This window comes from Lichenostomus cassidix, chromosome 3, assembly GCF_008360975.1.
Source record: "Lichenostomus cassidix isolate B80296 chromosome 3, HeHo_3.0, whole genome shotgun sequence".
Lineage (NCBI taxonomy): Eukaryota > Metazoa > Chordata > Aves > Passeriformes > Meliphagidae > Lichenostomus > Lichenostomus cassidix.
The window spans coordinates 33522672-33537498 of record NC_139483.1 but is presented as its reverse complement, the minus strand read 5'-3'; positions in this window follow the sequence as shown (position 1 = coordinate 33537498).

The window sequence follows — 14827 nt, the reverse complement described above, 5'->3', positions numbered from 1 at the left end:
GATCATCTGCCAATGTTTTTAAAAAGGAATACCAGGAGAATCCAGACTTTGAAATCCCTGACACCTGTTTCCAAAAGGAGTAGAAGCGGGGAATCTCTCATCCTCTCACTCCTTCTCCCCCTCTAGCCCCTCGCCTGGGGCATTTTTAATTACAATATCGCAAACATTGTGAAGTTCTTCTAAAACTTGAGTTTAGCTGAATAAAATATCCAGAATTTCTCATTTCAGTAAAAATCTGTAAAAGAGACAAAAAAAAATATTCTTTATTCAGACTTGAAAATAAGACGTTTCTCTCAGGTTTTGTATACTCTGCCACCCCTGACAAACACTTCACTGTCAGCTGTGACAAAAGCACTACCACATCTCTGAGAAGTGTACTCTGATCTGGTTTGAAAAAAGTCCTAAAACATTTACCCATTTTGCCAGGCATGGAATGCTATTGTCACTAACAAGCCTCAGGGGACTGCAAAACATGTCATTATAACAGCATTGAAACCGTCTGACCTGACTGTGTGCTGAACTGACAGATTCAAGCATTTCTAAAACCCCTTATGTTTACAGAGCAGGGATACTCCCCTATCCTCCTACCTCACACACAGTACATTTTTGGGTTTTTTTTTTTTAGAGCTGGAATTTGATAAATAAGGATATAAGAGAAAGTAAACAAGCTCTTTCCCCCCCTCTATTATAGTTTGGAATTATAAAATAAAGAAATAAAAATCCAACATATGAAAGTGCATTGCAAGTTCACATGAGAAATAGTTCCTTAGTTCCTTGAGCTTACAACAATAATATCTAATTAAGTCCTTGACTTTAATAATATTAATAAAAAATGTATTAGACATCTATAGCTGTCCATTGTACAGACTTGGAGAGGCACAATGTTGATCTGCCTCTGTTACTACTCTATCTTTTTGATATAAACTGACTGGTAAGAATTTCACAATATTTGGTTTCCAAGGTAAAAGATATCTCCAGATGAGGAAGCAGCTTCCCCTCTCCCAGGTTCTTTTTCCTTTTCCACACACTCTGAGCCAACAGCTTCTTCAGAAAGAGAGGTGTTAGATTTAACTGAAAATCCAGCAGGGACAGCAGTGCATTTCTTGTGCAAGTCAGCAGTTTTTGCTCAGAGTTTCTGACACATTTTGCATCTTTCTCTGTAGGCATGAGTATCTAATGTAAGTTCAGTTTTTCCATCCCCATGCTGCAAATTGTGACATATGTAAATTGTTCTGTTTCTTTATGCCCTTATTGTACATTTCTTATTAAAAAAGAAACCTTTCTGAGCATATATTTGACTACAGAATCACAGAAATAAGTCAATGGAATGTTGCAAACTTTATTAATCCCAAGTATTTACACTACATTATGTTCCAATGTTTAAAAGTATGATTCCAGAATAACACTCTGGAATGAACACTTTAGGATAGAGATTTAATTAATGCATGAAGTAGGATCCCTATTACCTAATGTTGGTAAAACTTAATCCAGGCTACTCATCCAGCTTTCTCTCTAAAAACCCATCATTTTTTATTGACTGAAGAAGCAGCCTAGAAAATCATGTTAGATCAAGCTAATTCTTGGATTGCAAGATTAAAGGAAGATTAATTGCATTAAAAGGGACTTGCATGAATAACATTAGTCATAAAACAGAGACCCACAGGAATAATCCTGTATCACTGATAATTACACAAACAAGGTTTCTCAGCAGAGGCCATTGGACCGAATCCTCAACTAGCTTGTGTGCATCAACGGGACTCTGATGATTTGCCTTGCATGTGCTGCAGTTAAATCTGATTTATCAAGGGAGTTAGACCTGTGACTGAGCTTAGTTGTGGAAGTAGCTTAGCGCAAGGTGCTGGAATCTGAAGTTAGGTGTATGTTAAGGTACTGCCTTGAACTGGGGCCATATGCAGACTTGCACACTATGAAAAAGTTTGTGTCCACTTGATGTAAAGAAATCTTAAACAGAAATTGAAATCAACAAGACAAGCAGGCTCAGTAATCAAATAACTGATTAAAAAATTTATTGTTTTAAATAGTAAGTATGCCATAATCCTAAAAGAAAAATCACCAGCTTTCTCCAGATGAGTTTAAATTTATTACTCTTCCTGAAAATAAAACAAAACAAAACAACAACAAAAAAAATACCCACAAAAACTCAACCAAATCCTAGTGTAGTGAAATGGCTGAAATTGTCTTAACTGAAGGTGGGGCAATCAAGAAACAACAGGTAAGGGACATGAAAATCAACCCCTGCAGAAATCTGAGCATGTACAGGGAGAAAGACCTATAGACACCAGCAATTTAAAGAACTTTACAGGCACATTAAAAGCTTTTAAGAGGAAGAATTGAAGAGGTAGATGATGAATCGCTGACTGTTTCAAATTCACTGCCTAGCAAGTAACTGTGTGCTGAGGCTTTTCTCTCTCTTACAATTTATGACACTGTACTGAGGAAAGAGATGAAGTTAAACATGAGAAGGTGCTGCAGATACATGACTAATTGCTTAGATAGGCTCTGGGCTTAGTGTTTTCAGATGGAGTGAATGCAGAATCTGCTATTTTGTCAATATGTTATTTTAATTTTCAAAAGAGAAGATGAATATTTAAGTATTTCAAAAGCTAACACTTACAAAAATATTTACAGACATGTTCATAACCCTCACATAAAGCTGGAAAAAGGCAGAAACTGGCAACGTGCCACTCTGATGATTAATACAAGAATCAAATTAATAGCTGTCCCAGAGCATCCAGCAATTATCTTTTCCTTTTCTTCTACTAATGGGGATTTTTCCCTTTTATGATTGTTGTGGGTGGGTAGCTATTCAACTATCCAGAGTCCTTTCCTCTCTAATTCCTCAAAAACATTGGAAAATTAAACCAAACTAAATAAGGGAGTCCACACAGGTGCTTTTTCTGAAAAGAGTTAGCTTTGCATGAATTTTTTTTTCAGAATATATTTAAAGCAAGATTAATATTATCTACATTTATCAGTTTGTAAAAATAGAGCATATAAAATGACATATTTACAATTAAAAATGTGGAGCTTCGTCTTCTCTTCATATATTGTAGGGGACAGGAAACAGGAGACTTGTAATTTCATCTGTTCTCTTTGTCTGTTACAGATCTTTACAACCAACCTTCAAGTACATTACAATTTCTGATTTTAATCCTACATTAATAAGATATAACCCTACCCAAAACTCTGAATCAGAACAGCTTTGACTGTTGTGAGGTGTGGAAAATAATAGTCACATTTGGCTCCTTGTGTTTTGTAATGAGATCAACCAAATTCTTTAAGCTCATGGAAAGTACATAATTTGGATGCAATTTTTGTAATTGGTTCCCAGACTTTTCTATAATCACTAGCCCCTCAAAGCTACTAAAAGTACCCCCATTTATGAAGTAAAATATCAGCCCTTAACTTTTAGATGCCGCTCTACTCATCTTTCTCCTGGTAGAATATGCTATTAGATAAAGATATTAGAAATAAGAAAATGCAAAAATAACATTTTGGAGCACCCAGTTCCTCTCCTCTATAATCAACTTTCCTCAGAATAATCCTCCAGTTAGAGTGGCTGCAAAACAGAATATATAAAATCCGAATTTAAAAAGTAATTAAAATATAATTTGATTAATCTTAAAATAGGTTTTAGTTTTTCATCTATTCTTAACTACAAGCAAGCTCTTTAGTAATAGAAGCAATGTTAAAAAGGCATTCTAAGTATGCCATATGAGAATGAATTGAATGTTAAAAAATAATTAGAACAACTTAATTACCTGTAGCATATCAACTGTCAGAACTGTTGTTGATATGCCTAACCCTTAATTAGCAAAGAGTTATGATTGATTAATGAACCCAAAGAGGTTTAAACCCAGTCTGTATAAAGTGGATTAAAAAAAATATAAGGCACCTGTACTTTCACAGAGTAGTTAACCTCTCAGAGATGCGGCTTTCATTTTGATGTCCTCAGAGGTCAAAGGACATCCCAGCTGCTCTTCCAGCAGAGATTTTTATTTAGACAGCCAACAAGAAGCAAAGAGCAGGGAAAAGTTTTATTAGAATCTGGTAATTAATAAACTCTGAATGTATATATTCTCATTTGATTGAAAATTGATTTATTGCTAAAGCACGTTGTCATAATTAACATTGGATAACATTTCAAATGCTTTTACATTTTTGGGTTTGTTTTTTTGGGTTTTTTTCAGTTTGGTTACGGTTGGGGTTTTTTTTGTTTTGTTGTTGGTTTTTTGTTTGTTTTTTTGGTTTTTTTTCTATTATTTTCATGAGAGTTAACTTTCAGAGATATGCAATTTTTTCATAGGTTCAGAAGTATAAATTAAATGGCTTTTAATATGAGCATTAAGCCACTGACATGAGGAAATTTTTCTGTACACCCATTTTCCCCATTCTGGCATTCTTAAAGGCCAGGAAAGGGTTCAAGAGGATAGTATCTGAGGTGGTCAGTCTATCTCAAAAAGAAGGTGACAGCATCAAAAGAGAGCATAAATTAGGCAGCAGAAATTAACAGAGGCACTAATATTGATTTTTTTGAACAGAAAATGCCTATGTTTTTCAGCAAGATACTGATGGCCTGGTGAAGTCATTCAAACTAAGTCTAATAGACTCAGTTTGAGGATTTACGGATAATTTTGAATCTTTTCTTCACATGCAAATCCAGTATCCCATATTTTTGGTTGTTCCAAAGAAAGAATAAACAAAACAATGATCTGATCATTACCTGTAGGTAGAAGTGATCTGATCATTATGTGATCAATGATCTGATCATTACCTGTAAGGTAGAAGAAATGGTGAGATACTTAGAATTTAACATAATTTTTGCTAAGGCCATAGTTTTAGCTGCTGGCTGACGATATCTTTTGTTGCCTTCATTATTGCTAGCTCTCAGTGGCAAACAGATCATCAGATTTAAAAATCAATTTTAAAATAATCATGTAAATAAAAGAAGACAAGCCCTAACATTACACAAGTTAGCTTGTTTAAGTTAATAAGTTTGCAATGTCATACAGATATTTTAACATAAAACATATTGCAACTGCAGTACAAGCAAAAAATCAGACCAGTGAAAACATGACCCATTACCCTGAATATTCCTGACTTCACGTTTCTTATAAGTCTATCTGCTTAAACATCTTGGCAGAAAAAAGTTTATGTGGAAAGTAATGTTAAAACAATAGAGTCAAATCCATATAACTATGTATTGGTCCACTTTTATTCACCCATCAACATTTGCACTATCCCATCACTTAGGGTAACAAATCATTCATTATCTCCATATGATTTCACTTTTTTTTTCTTGGTTCTCTGAAACTTTGTGATTTTCAGCTTTCATCAGTGATTTGAAATTGCCCCACAGTTTTGACTGCAATTGTTTCCACAGGTAGCTTCCACGGGAGCCCTAAATATGAGACACTGTTCATTCATAAAAATATTCATCTGGGAATATTTTTAAATGCCTTGGTGGTAGGAAAATATTCATTTCCTGATGTCAATACATTTTAATATATAAATTCAAGGCAAAGCAGAAAATTGTGAAAAGTGCCCCTGAGCATCATCATTCACACTGGTTTTGGCTAATAATTTGGGAAATTTTGGACAACACTGTTCATAAATACACAAAGCTGCTGAAATATACACATTCTCAGAAGAGAAATGCTGAAGTACAATGGTTTTGTTTTTACTTCACTGTGGTTGTAAAAGAAAATTCTGAAACTTTAATAAATGCACCACAGCACAAAGTAAACAAAGCAAGTTTTTTCTTTACTGAGAAAATCAGACTGCATAAGAGGATATTACATTGATTTATAGCTGTTAAAATGCAGATAGCAAACCACAGACACACATCATCAATCAATCAATAAATGTTAAGTTAGACATATTCTTAAGGCCTGAAACACTTTTTTTTAAAAAATGAATTTGGTAAGATCTCAAATAAAGAAATACAGCCATTGTCTCTCCCCTTGCATTTGGCTACGGAGTGGTCACATTTACAATACACAGCAAGGACGGTCACTAGCTTTTTGTAGTACAAGAGAGACAGGACTTTGGCTGATTTTTCACAGCCTCTGTCCCTCATAACTGTCATTTATTCATTTTTAAGATGAAGAGAAAAAATAAGGAGGGTAAACAACTTCTTAGCCATGTATCTAAATTAGCATTTTTGTTGTAAAGCAAAATCTCTCATATTTGCTTTGTTTTTACAGTGTTACGGGCTAAAACTGTGGATGTATGTGGAAAATAAAAATGGACAGATTCTGACCCCAGTTACACTCATACAGCCCCATTAAACTTAATAGTTCTCTATGGGTATAAGTGATGGCAGGGCCTGCATTGTAACCAGAATGCTCATCAGAGCTCCTCAGCTGGTGGGGAATGAAACAGGGAATGTCTTGATGTTTGTTTCCTGTGCTTGGAGAAAATTCTGTGGAACAATTCTATAACATAAGACTAGTGTAGAAAAACAAATCCTACTGATAATTTTTAATCGATACCTTGCACAAGTTTAAGCACGTCATGTCACTCTGTCCCCAGCCCTGCAGACTGAAGGAGGACTGTCCTGGGGCCACTGGTGGTTCTACATTGGTGGTCAGGCGTAGTTGCCATTTGTGGAGCATTTTAAAATTACGTTTTCAAAAACACTTTTTTCCCTTTGTTAGAGCAGTTTCCACTGAGAGAACATCTCAATAAAGCACAACAAGCTACAGAAATCCTGCGGGATTAGGGAGTGTGTTTCAAGCTTAAGGCCTGAAAAGTCAATTATTTCAGTATGGGAGGAGATAGGGATATTTATGTCACCTCCCAGCACTCCCTAATTTACATGGGCAGGCCTTCACATATATGAGCCACAGCAATATTCCAGCAGGCCTTTTCCACGTCCGCTACAAGCAGAGTGAAAGACAAAGCAAGGCTGGGCCACAGATGAGGCAGTGCCTGCTCTGAACTGCTGTCACAAAATATTTCTGCATGATTGGTATAAGGGGCTCTAGGTTGAAAGTTTTTGTCATTAGTACCTGTAATTAACTTTAGCAGTGCAGATATTATGGGGTATAGTTATACAGGCAGAAAACTACACCGGCCCCACCTCACCATTCAGTAATTACAGTCATGCACATCTGGCTGCAGCAGGTTTGCATAATGTTTTCCTCATACCTTTATTGGTTTGCTTGTCTTTGGTGAAGTGTGTACAGCTGTATCGGTTCTGGTTTCTGGTTGGTAATTCTGGGTGACATCTGATCCAGCTGGAGTCAGTCCTCCCTGTCAGCTTGAAAAATGACAAGAGAGAGTGGAGACTCCCCACCGTCATTCAAGGAAATACATGGCATCTGCTCTTGTTCACACTCCCATTTCTGTTTAGTATTTGCATACCCATCCATTTCTGCAAAATCTTGATGTTTTGTTTTCTAGAACAGGTACTTCTAGAACTCATACTGATGCCCTATTCAATATCTGACCTCTCAGTCTGCAAGTTTAGCAGACATAGTTATGCATTTGACACATATGTTGTGATGTACCATTGATGCCTCCCTAACATGGATGCAGAGGGCTGTTGAGGTGGATAGTGCAATTACAGTTTATCAGTTATAGTTCATTTGATCCCTTCAGATAGGCTGAGGTTCACTACTCAGTCCTCTTTCTCCAGATTGAATTAAAGCAAAACTGAAAATACAGTGTCCTTTACCAGATATGAAAATACCTTACATTTGTCCTGCTACAAAAACCATTGATTTTCAAACTCTCAGAAGCTCAGAGGGTTAAATCTCCCTGGCATATTTTGAGTACAGCAGCTGCCAAATTAAACCTTTGTTTACTCAGAAACTTGTGTATTTTTGCTTTCCTTTTTCTACTCTAATATATTTCTTCTCATATTCTGTCATTCAATTTTATTTATCTTTTCAAAACGAAAATATTCAAGCATATTTGGCATGTCAACAAGAAGAAAAGCATTTTCTCTGAAACTTGCTTCCATTCCAGACTTCTTTGTGGACTATTTTTCTATCTTGGTAAGCCTCTTAATTTCTCACTTCTTTGCATGTAAATGGGGCTGATGTATCTTTCCTCCTTCACAGTGTGCCTTGTTTATTTAAAATCTCAGGGTCAATAGGTACATTTTATTAGGGATTTGTACAGTCTGTGGTGCAAGAGGATACGGCATTAGCTATGACCTCTAGGTGGTCGTATGATACAGGACTAAGTAATATATAGAATTTATACTAGTTGTTATAAAATATTCTGGATTTTCATTACTGTAAAGCTCAGGAGGCCAATACAGAAACTGGAGAGTGCTGCAAAGCAATATGACAGAGAAAAAAAATACTCTGGCAAAGCTGGTGCACCCTTGAGAGAGGAGCCTCTGAGCATGTGAGTTTTTTCCATTTTGGGAGGGGAGACACATTTCAGTTGTGTTGTCATTGTTATGATTCCCATTTGACTCCAAGGAATATTGGAATGACTAATGAAAAATATTATATATACACATATTTAGCATCTTGAACCAAATTGAAAAGGATTACAGGATTACTTTTACATTGTTAATCCCAAATCCCTTTGCATGTGTGTAAGGTTAATGTGGACAGACTGTTGGGTGGTTGAATCAGGTTGCTGATATTGGTACTTTGTTCAATGAAGTCCATTGACTTGAATGGATTTCACCCCACCTTTTCTTTCTTTGTTTATTTTTTTGTTTGTTTGTTTTTTGAGGGGTTTTGTTTGTTTGTTTTTTGCTGGGGTTTTTTTCAGGTGGGAAGAGCAATTTACTCATGTGTGTGACAAATTGCATGTTGTGCTGAAAAGCAGCCCACTGAGAGATTTGGTATCGCAGTGGGAAAAGCAGAGAAGAAAGATCCATGACACAGAGACTGAAAGGCTGTGTAATTCAAAGTAAGATGAAGAATGAAAAGAAAGGCAAATAATGCATATTTGGAATACAACAATAAAACTCATCTGGGAAGGTGGGGAGAAACAGAAAATCAAGGGATAAGATATAGCTGAGCCTTAAGAGTTCAGGTGTGTGCTTAGCTGATGGGGATCCTGAGCGCCAAGAAAGAAGCAGGAGTGATATGGAGGAAAGTATTTAGCAACTGTTTACCTTTCTAGCTGTCTTAGGACATGAGATGTCAATATGAAGAGAAATGCAGCAGAGGCACAGAAATTCTTGCTCCTCTACCCTTTTCCCAGAAACTGTGGGATGGATTCTGCAGCTGCAGGGCAGGAGTCAGCACAGAAGCACAGGGTCACACATCTCCAGCAAAACAAAGTGATATAAAGCAATGCAAAGGGGCTAATAAAATTGCTATTTACAGCTGTTTAACAAACTGCTCCCCAAATGACATTTCTCTCATACAGATGTAAATAAAATACTGACTTATGTTGCACTGAAGAAGGCAGTGCAAGAAATCCCATGTAATAACTAACTCTAAGTTGAAGCAGTCTACACTATAATTTCTGTCCATTTTTACTGCAGTTACTGGGTGTGCTGATGCTGACCACATTTTTCAGGATTCTGTTTGTGTTAAGGATCCCCCCTGGATTTCGCTGAATTATGTGGCTAACACAGCTTTGAGAACACCATTACTTAAGTGCTTGGAGGCACCAGTTAATTTTTGAAGTCTGTCATAGGGATAAAATAGTCCACTAAATAATCACGAGAATATTCTATTTGATTTTAAGAAGGTATTTTTCCCTCCTCTGATACGATCTGCTTGTATTCCTCTTCTCAGCAGTTTCATGGGTACCAGTGCTGAGGAAGCTTTGCCCATCCGTACCAGGACACGACCCTGAAAGGCTGAATCTAAAGAGCTCTGAGCATTCTTAGCTCCTGGGGGCACCCATGGGCTTCACAGAAGATTTTGTTCAGTTTACCCCTTTGAATTCATGGTCTTACTCTGCAAACAGGATTCCCACTGAAGTCAGTGAGCTATTCACTGGCACACTGAAAGCCCATCTCTTCACTTACCCGACAGTAAAGTGTAAGGTACCACACTGAAGTCTGTAAGTTACATGAGCTTAGATGAAGAGTAGATAGAAATGTAGACAGAAATGGGATTCCTGGGACTGTAAGCAAGATGCAGTAATAATTCTTAAAATCAGACTTCTGGTATTTATGTACTTATTCAAGGTCAGATGTAAAATAATGATGGAAAAGTGCTACTTTGGACAAATTAATATGGACAAACTGCTGTAAAGTGCTGTAACTTCTTCCATATGTCTGATAAGTGTTCCAATAGTTTGCTTCCAGCATTGAATGTAGTTAGATTAAGGCATGTCACTCATTTGGCAAAGATGTGTGAAATTGTTCATGATAACCTCTGCAAAGACTTCAGAGAACAGAAATACTGCAATTTACAGGATTCTATTTAGTTCCCAGGGAAATTTACTGCCTCCAACCTTTTGCTGAGGTATATTGTCTGATAAAAGGTACTCCCACCCCCATATGAACATCTTTGTTACTATAACAATGGAATATAAAACTTTCTGTACGTCCTGTAATCAGTGTAATTTATTTATGTGACAAAAACCAGTGCTGATTTATAGCTGCTGAGTATCTGACATTTTTCTTTCTCTACAAATATTGTAGACTTTCAATTAACTGTAATAACTCTACCATTGCTTCCCCTCTTTCATTTCCTTTGGCATCTTTCTTCTTCCTTCTTCCCTATGGAAAGCAAACACACATATCAAGAAACGAAATTGGCACTTGTTAGACATAGGACAGAGACTTGTGTGTCACAAAACTCTGACACTTCAAATTGATGTTCTCCTCTAGCTGTTTACATCCTGAATGTTTCCTTTGTAAGAGCACATGAACGGGAGAGGGTTTATTTGTGTGTGTGTGTGTGTGTGAGAACAACATAGAACAGTAATTGTGTTAAAAGAAAAGAAAAAGAATAAAGAACATCACAGACTTATAGTAGATGAGGATAGTGTTTCAGTATTTCCCAAAGAGTAGGTTTGAGGTAATCGGATAAGCAACCTTTTAATAATTTTCTGGAAGTGGAACATAAGCAAATACCTCTGTAGGAATACTGTCCCCTCCCCACACAGTATCTCTCATCATGGAAACAAAAAGTAATTTTTTTTTTAATTCTCTTCCCAAGAAGAGACCTTGTGATTCAGACTTCAGTGTTTTACCATCATGGGTTTGTTCAAATGTGAAGCAGATTTTCGTGTAGTTCCATGGCATCTTACTGTATTTTATAGAGATGGAACTTGATCTGAATATGTAATATTGCTCACATCCATCACTCTGTGAAAGAACAAACAGGAAATTATCAGTAGAAAATTTGAAGGACAGCAGTGCACTGTGGGAACCATGTTTCCCTTAACGTCAGAATTTCCAAGCCATCAATAAGCTTCTTACAACAGCACCTGCAGGTCCACTTTGGCAAAGAAGCTAATTGTGGTAGAACACTGATGATGTAAGTCAGACATGACAATGGAGGCAGATAACTTCATTTCTACATAAATGGAGATAAAGCAACTTTCAACATCTTCTCTTTAGTGTACTTCAGTCCCTCACTCTCCCAGCTGAAACAGAAGTCATGCTTTCACCAGAGGCATAAGAGAATTTTTAAGGCATCCCCCAAACTATTTGCTGGCTCAGCAATAAAGACACTGATTCACAGTCTGTCATCAAGTTTCTGAACTCTGTGAGTGTAAGACAAATCATCCCCATCAGGCAAAGAACTTTGTTTCTGTCAGCTTTCTCCAAATCCACAGCAAAGAGTTGCAGATTCAATTATCTAATCCTATGTCCAAGTTCACCACTCAAAATAACAGGCCCACTGGGCAAAACGGGAAACAAAGACCTTACAGCACCAACTAAACTAAAAGAGAAAACAGCTGCATTCAAACCAAAGACTAATTTGTTCCATAGTGGACATTAAAAATTCAAACAGAATGAAGAGCAGCTGTAAGAAATAATGCAATTTGGGTTTATTAGGTGATTGATTTAATTTGCTGAAAAAGTATTTTGTAGCAACTGTACCATGCAAGTATTAAAAAATATTTGCATCATGAATGAATTTAATACAAATGAATATATTATTTTTACTGGGTAATTATGGATAAATAAATAAATTTATTTTATTTTTTAAAAAGGCAAAGAAATTATTATATAACAAAATATATAATATTTCTTATATACAGAAATAGAAGACAAACTGGCTTTGAATGCCATATTTATATATGAACCCAAATCTAATAATCCTTTAAGGTTTTTGACAGAGTTTTTCAGATATGGTATAATTCATATTTCACCACAATTTCATCTTTTTCTCATTTGACCCTAATCTCTGTCTAGGTGATTTCAACCTTTCCTTGTGTTCACCATGCTCAGGTTCTGCTTGGTGGTTGAAGGGGTGAGCAGCAGGCACTGTTCCTGCAGGCTGCTGTGTACACACCTGAAAACACCTCCAAAACTGGTTGTGAGGTAGTGGTAGGAAGAAATACATCCTTGAAGTGTCAGCAGATTATCTTACAAATGCAGGCAGGAGCTGTCTACCAAAGGATGTATATGCTTGGAAAGTTCAACACTGAAGTAACAGATTTTTCTGTAATGACATTGTTTTCTTTGCTTGAAAATTTTGTACTGTCACCATTTTCTCATTAAATATTTCATTTCAATGGGATTAATATAAGGTTTATTTATCAGTGGTTTTGTGTTAGAGAAAGAATTTCCTATTCTCTTTTTTTGTTGAGGAAATCTTTTTGTTTTGAAAATTGATTTTCACGGATTTTGAAATAACACTGAAAGCTGAGTATTTATAAAATATAATACAATGTATAATTTAAGCAGATTTATGAACTTTTATTATATTCAGGATTGTATGAGATTGTTAGTTGTATATAATGAAACACTCATGTGTTTCTCCCTTGTTTTATGTAGAAATAAAACTAGATTACTTAAAAATCTAATTAGACCAGAAAATAGAAACAAGAAGATATGTAGGCAAATAATTGAAGCACATAGTAGGAATGATTTTCTTTCTATGAGGAAAATATAGATATAATAGTCTTAATGGAGAAAACTAATTAAGATGTGTTTCAGTTAATTGCTTTTAATATCAATAGAAAGTCCTAATTGGAAAGCTTCAAAAGAAAAAAGCCAGTTAAAAGAAGGTTGGATAGACAGAAAAGAAAAATGTTTCAAGAAACATAAAACTTTACTTTTAAAAGATTATTAAAAACATAAAAAATCATATGCTCTTCACGTTTTGTGGGAGCTTTTCAAGGAGCTTGAAAATATAAAATATTGCTCCAAAATATGAAGAATGTTTTCATTTTTTCAGAGACTGTTCTGTTTACTTGTTTTTTCTGAAATTTTTTCTTTTGTATATATTAAATTACTGTGTAAGTATGTATGTAAAAACCCTATCAGATCAAAACATAAAACACAAAACAAATTTTCTTATGTGTATTTAATTGTAACAAATGCCTGTAAAAAATGCATGTCACTGTAGGAAGGAGAGCGTTGTTCATTAAGCCTGCCATTTTTGCATCATCAGAAGGCCTATGCCCCTTAAATTGTATTATCTGTATGTCAGATAATGCAATATATGGGCTAAGCTAAACTACCACACTTTAACATTTGCACATTGATCAGCCTTGTCCAGAAAATGCTTTGCTATACAAGTTGGAAAGATAATTTTCTACTGCATTTTATTAATCCTTGCATGACAGACTATTACTTGTTATAATTCCATCAGAACAAATCCTTCACTCAATTACATTGATACCAATATAATTTCTACCCTTTGGACATTTTTTCTTTAGAATTTGAAAGAATATGTGCCTAGCTCCCAACACCCCGAATTATTAGATAATATTAACTAGGGCCTAATAGTACTGCCAGAATGCTGCACTAATTCTCTGGTTGAATATACAGGAATAAGAACTGTGGCACTTTGCTTCTGACAATAATTACAAATCTGAAAAGTAAATTTACTACTACTAGCAGACATTCATGCTAATCCATCTGAAAGACACTTCATGAGATGGAGTTTTAAATGTATTCCTTCATCTATTTTTATTGGAGTCCTTGAAATAAGCCTGTGATTTCTTTTGGACACTATTTTTTAAAGGTTACCCAGAAACACAGGCAGATATTAAATATATTTTTTTGAAGGGAAAAAGGTAACAACTCCATAAAATGACTTTTATGAAAAAGGTCTAATTGACTACACAATGTTTTCTATTTTATTTTACTTATCTACTGCGTTTTGTTTAAAACCACATAAAACAGTTACTATGTTGTTTAACTTGTTTTGGAAATGTTAGAATAATTCATCTATACATATGAAATCAAATACTTCAAAACACCACTATGTCTAAAAGACATGTTTCTGAGAAAGATATTGCACTGCTAGAATAACTTTGTGACAATAACAATGCTGGCTTAACAATGGGACTCAACGGTCTTAAAGGTCATTTTCCACATAAAGGATTCTATGATTCTACGTCTTGCCCAGGTCAAATTTGCAGTTGCTGATTGTAACAAAAAGAATGCCTGGTGGCATTGTGTATGGTTCCATTAGTAGAAAAAAAATGTGGGGAAAATTGTTCTCTGCAGGAAGATAGTTTACTTTATTCTCTGCATTATATTACAAGGATATGAATCTCTCATTGCTGAGAATTCCTCCTTACAGGTGATTTGACTGCATGCTTAAATCTACACTCTTTGTGCAAAGAAATTGGAAGTGCTTCTACATACCACAGAGCAAATACTTAAATTCATCAGTCAGCTTTTGTTCAGTTCCTGCTCAGGCATATCTTGAGTTTAAATTGATTTTGTTAAATGGCTGACTAG